This window comes from Salvia miltiorrhiza, chromosome 2, assembly GCF_028751815.1.
Source record: "Salvia miltiorrhiza cultivar Shanhuang (shh) chromosome 2, IMPLAD_Smil_shh, whole genome shotgun sequence".
Taxonomy (NCBI): Eukaryota; Viridiplantae; Streptophyta; class Magnoliopsida; order Lamiales; family Lamiaceae; genus Salvia; species Salvia miltiorrhiza.
The window spans coordinates 43,966,124-43,972,123 of record NC_080388.1 but is presented as its reverse complement, the minus strand read 5'-3'; positions in this window follow the sequence as shown (position 1 = coordinate 43,972,123).

Here is a 6,000-nt window from a genome sequence, read left to right as displayed (position 1 = left end):
CAGTGTTTTTCATTCAGCTAGGCAATTTCAGCTCGAGTTGCTTCATATAACTTTCTCATTGGTGGACAGTCTTCGACCATCTCATCTACTTCTTCTGTTGGGGTGTTCCCCCTTATTCTGAGCAGTGCTCCGAAATAACTTGTGTAAGAGGAATATTATCATATGTGAGAGTCTGGAATTTACCTTTGGCTCATCAAGCCCATTTTCAAAGTCGACCATGCAATTGTCGCTTTTAAAACTCGTTGATTTTTTTCTAAGGCGATAAAGTATTGATTGTTGACTCAACTCAAAACACATATTAAATTGACTCGTAATCGCATTAGGTCATCCTTGTGTAGTAAGCTAACCCAAGTCGTCTCACAAGGAAGGCTAAGCAGGGCAACTAATTATGTTGCGCTCATAAAGCAGTAAAACCTAAACACTTTAAACAATGGTTTGGGTCTGACGTTACTCTCACTCTCCCTATGCACAAACTAACTAGTACTCCCTCCGTCCCGGCTTTTGGTATCTAGTTGAGAACGGCACGGGTTTTAATAAAGTGATTGATGTGTTGTGAGTGGAATAAGGGTCCCATATTTTATGTGAGAGTTAAAATAATTAAAGTGGAGTAAGGGCCCCACCTACTTTTACTAAAAATAGAAGTGGATACCAAAATGTGGGACGGCCAAAAAAGGAAAGTTGGATACTAAAAGCTGGGATGGAGGGAGTATAAAATAACTAGACTACAACGGAAAACAAGATCAAGCAATAGTAGGAGACTGGAATCACCAACGGAAGCAATGAACGCAATGCAATTGTAACAATCTAGCATAGAGCACAAGATCAATGATAGCTTAAAGCAATGATAAATTTAATCTGTTTCTGTCTTGTGAAGTAACCCTACATTCGCTTGGAAAATAACAAGATGAAGATAAGAACATCCTAAATTCAAAGATGTAAACTCAATTCAAATACCAAGACACTTAATCAATCTAAGACCAAAGACGACTTAAACTAATCATTCGAATTAATATGAAAAATCCATCACTATTAATCATCAAGAACATGTAAATGCAATCAACAACAATGAAAGATATGGAGTATTCAACAAAACAAATCAACCTAAAAGCTCAACGAGTAAATTAATTGGTAAAAGTATCACTAACATCAATAATATTCTAGGGAAGCAATCGAATCCAAACAATAGAACAATCCACAAAAGATGACAATAGTTCAAGCAACTCAAAAGGCAAATGAATTCAAACAATTGAGCAATTAAAAAGGATATGAAAATTACTCTTAAAAGAGATAATTCTTACAACCAATCCAAGCGATCCAACAATGTTCAAAGGTGTGTTTTTGTCTCTCAAGACTAAAGGAAATACTCAAGAACCAGCACTGGAGGCTGTGACTTCGGATTATGCAAGAAACCCCTAAAGAAAGGGTTTAAATACTGAAACTCGTAACTGCCAAAAATAACACGGGCGGTTGTTGCAGTGAGGCGGCGGCTGCCTCCTATGGCCTACGGGGAAATGTGCAATCTACATGCGGAGAGCGCCGCGAGGTGGCGGCCGCCATGGGGGCGGCGGTGGTTGTGATTCCTTCTTCAAAAAAGTCCAAAACTCTATCGTTCGCCCAATAATGCCTCAACTCCCTATAAAATAGTACAAACACGCACAAAGCATCGAGCAAGTATAAAATAACACAAATATGCGCAGAGCATGCTCAAAAGTGAGCCCCAAAATCCAGCAAATGACAGCAAAAAATGAGGTAAACAATTGTCACTGAGAGATCAGTTGAGTTTAGTCTATTGTCGTTGTCACCTTTAGATTCAGTGCTCTTCTCAGTAATCACAGCTTTGCGATCAACATTCTTCTTGTCCAGCTTAGCATTTAGTGATCTTCGTTCCTTCTGGTTCAATTCAATCCGGGGTAGTTGTTGGGAAATGAAAAGATAGATCCAACCCTCATGTTTTGATGATACCAAAACCACTGATAGGCACACTCTAGCTAGAGATGGTATTAATACTCTTAACTGTTTGAGTCTTTTGAATAGCTAGACTGGATAGTGAATGCAATGATGACTGAAGATGTCAGCTCAACTGAAGTCTTGCTCGACTGAAGGTTGTGCACAAGTCCAGAACACACTAAGAGATGCAGACTCAACTGAAAGCTCCCAACTGAAGGAAACTGCATCAGAAGCAATTGAGGAATCTACAAGTCATGGCATTCGCCTCAACTGAATAAGGAAGGACACGTGGATAACCTCCAAGACATGCTGCAATCTCTGATGAAGTCAGAAACATTGACTTTAAAAGATGGAATTTCCTCTCTTGTGTAAAAGCCTGCAACATCCATACCAAATGATTAAGAAGATCATTTCTCCATCCATCAAAGAAGAATGGAGACAGAGAACCCGAGCATATTAAGACGTTATGTCACAATGGCAGGATTTGAAGAAGAGATCTCCACCAACGGATCTATTCTTAGAGCTATCTATAAAAAGCTCAGGAGGACACCCCAAGAAGGTGGGGAGGAAGAGAGAGAAAATTTGATTCAATCATCAATGTAGAAGCTACATCGAAAGATCAATTCGAGCTCAACCTTCACAAGAATTGAATCGAAGAAGAGAGCAAACATAGATCATATAATCAGAATGGCTGATTACAAGAACTCTCTTAGAATCACTAGGCAATCAATAGATATATCTTTAGCCTAGTTGATGATTACTTGAGAGCATGTTCTCAATAATCATTGTTGGTTATTACATAACCTTTTTCTTTCAGAGAGAAGAGTGTTTGTAATAGAGTTCGAGACTAAGACCGAACTCAGCGGTTGTTTAGTATCGTCAAACTAAACAGATCAGTTCCTTGGCACCTGATAAGCCAAGTGGTTGTTGTTTAGTACCAGTAAACTAAACAGTTCGGTCCCTTGGCACCTGGTAAGCCAAGTGGTTGTTGTTTAGTAACAGAAAACTAAACTAGGTGGTTACCTTGGTACCAGTTAAACCAAGAGGGAGTTTAGATTAAAGGTTCTGGCTCCAATTACCTTAGCATTAACTGATTGGACAAGACAGTGTGAGGGCGTGCTAAGTGTTAAATCCAATTCAGGGTGGATTGGTAGGTTTGTTGTGCACCTCTAAGCATAAGCCCAGAGTGTTTGTCAGACAAATAATCTGGCTGTGGATGTAGGGGAGATGTCTCCGAACCACGTTAAAAATCCTTGTGTTCTTTATCTGTTTTCAGTTTTTCTTTACTTGTGCCAAACTGTTTTCAATTGAACTGGATTAACTGAAAAGTGTAACTAAGGATTTTACAAGTGACAAACCTCTTCTAAAGGCTATTCGCACTAAGTTTAAATTCCGCTGCTGAGTTATTAATCCTACTGACTACTGTTAGTCAGAGAGATTAATAACTCTACTATGTTTTACAAACTAGACTGAAGCCTTACTTGGATATCAGTTAAGCCCAGAGCTCGACTGATGTCACTTTACTGAAGTTTCTTCAGTATCAGTCTACAACTTATTTCGAACGAAAATCTGGTTAAGTTTGTTTTGGTTTGCGAAAAATAGTCCACATGTGTATTCCCCCCCTCCCCCCCATACACCTGTCAGTTAACCCTCCGGGACCCCAACAGTACTCCACCTTGAAGTGTCCCTTCTTGCCATAGTTGAAACACTCATAATCATTGTGCTTGTTTTCTGAGGTGTTGGCTTGTCTTCAGCATAATCCTTGCTCTTCTTGTCGGTGCGATTTTTGTCTCTTCGATTCTCTCTATAGAATTGATTGTATTTGTTCAGCCTGAAGTCCATCTTGTTGAACCTCCTAGCCATCAGGATATACTGCTCCATCAGTTCGTCCTTGGACATCTCTTTATTTATTTTTATTTGTTGGCTTCGATTCATTTGTCTTTGTCTTGGATTCCACTTTTCGTGCAATCTCTTTGACGTAGAGGTTGAAGGAATATCCTCTTCAAATGCAGCTTCCTTTGAAAGTTGTTATTTGGTATAGATGAGATCGTACTCATCGGTCTTCAGGGCAACGAACAATTGATCAGTTAAGTAATTGAAATTTGTTCTCCTTCAATTATGTTTTATAAGTTTTCTGCATACCATCCTTCAATCTTGAGAATGTTCAATTATGAGGTACAAAAATATTATGGATATACATCAACAACAAAGAATGTTCTTTAGGGCTTGTTGACTATCATTTTATCTATTAAGTAATTACTATAAGTGAATTTTGAAAATGACTAAAATCATTTTTATATTAAATACTACATTCGTCCTATAATAAAGTAGCAATTTTTCCATTCTCGTTCGTCACATAGAAAGTACTATCACTTTCATTTTTGGACATGACCCCACACATTATCTATCACTAGGGGTGGGAAGATAGGGTTCGGGTATTGGGTATACCCGATACCGACCTGAACCCGATCGGGTATAGGGTACTCGATACCCAAAAAATTAGGGTATCAGGTCAGTATCGGGTATTAAGGTGTAGGGAAAATCGGGTATCAGGTATACTCGAAATACTTGAATTTAAAATTAAATATATTTTAAATTATTTAATTAATTTAATAATAAGTCAAATTCTGAAATCACTTTTCGACCCTTGTCCACCCTGACTCCCGCCTCGCGCCTCCCACTTCCAACAGCACCCTGTTCCACCATCCATCCCGCCTCTCGCCTCCCACCCAGCAGCGGCGACCCCGTCGGCCGTCGCCGTTCCCATGGAATCAGCCCTCACCGACCACCGCGACCCTCGCCAGTTGCCCCCACCACCACGACCCTCGCCCCCAAGTCAAACAACTGTCGTTCCCATTCTGGAAGTTCATGTTGAATCCGTCCTCGCCAGTCGACCCCACCGCAACAGGTCAGAGAGAAAGGTCTTTCCACCCCCGCCGTAGCAGTCGCGTCGCCTCAGAGCTCCGACAACAGGTCAGTCGCTCCGCCTCAGAGCTTGTCGAATATGTGAAAAAGTTGTCGTCTGACCAAGTTGAGATCCTTCCCTATATATGTTGAAGAGTTTTTTATATTTATGTTAGTTGGTAGTCTCTACTTATTGAGATAGAATTTACATGATGGTAGGTAGATCCTTTTATTTTAGAATTCGATTGTCTTCTCCCTCTGTATACACAAAATCTTTTGCCCAATGAATATGTCTTTCTTCATTCTCTTGCACATATTGAAGACATACTATGCTTTTGAGTAACCTACACGAGCTGTTTAGTTTAATGTTTCTAAGAAATTTAAATACATGAAATGTAACAGTGGCTGATTGTTGTCGAGTAACTTACACCAACAAACCAACTGTTTAGTATCATGCCTTTTATTTTAGTTTGATTGTTGTCGAATGTGTGGAGAGAGCTGTTCCAAAGCCATCAGTGGCTGACATAAAAGAAGTTTAAATACATAAAATGTAAGAAAATAGGGGCTACTTTTTCAAAAAAAAATAGAAAATCGGGCATTAGGGTACCCGAATACCCTATTAATCCAAATCGAATAATTCGGGTACCCTAATACCCAATTTACCCGAATTGACAGTTTGACTTTTGAAACTTGTCATTTGACCGGGTAATTTAGGGTACCCGAATACCCGACTCGGGTATTAGGATACCCGATTAAGAAATCGGCTACGGGGTCAGTACAGGGTACTCCTCCTTATTCAGGTTCGGGTACCCGATTTTTTCGGGTAGGGTACCCGAACTCGACCCGATTCCCACCTCTATCTACCACACCTTATCACTTCTTCTAAATAGTAGTGGTCCATTTTTCCACTCAACATATTATTCACCAAATATTCTTAAAATTTGTGTCTTCCTCCAAGTGATACTCTCTTACGAGACAGATGGAGTGATAATTTTTTTTTTTTTGGAAAAACCGAATCAATTGTATTTTTATTTGCCCATCATATGATGCACAATAATAGTTATAGTTAAAAGTGGTTATTGTCGAAAAATATCTTAAGTATGTCAATTTTCTAATTTATATCGTGACCTTTTTTCTTTGCTAGAAAAT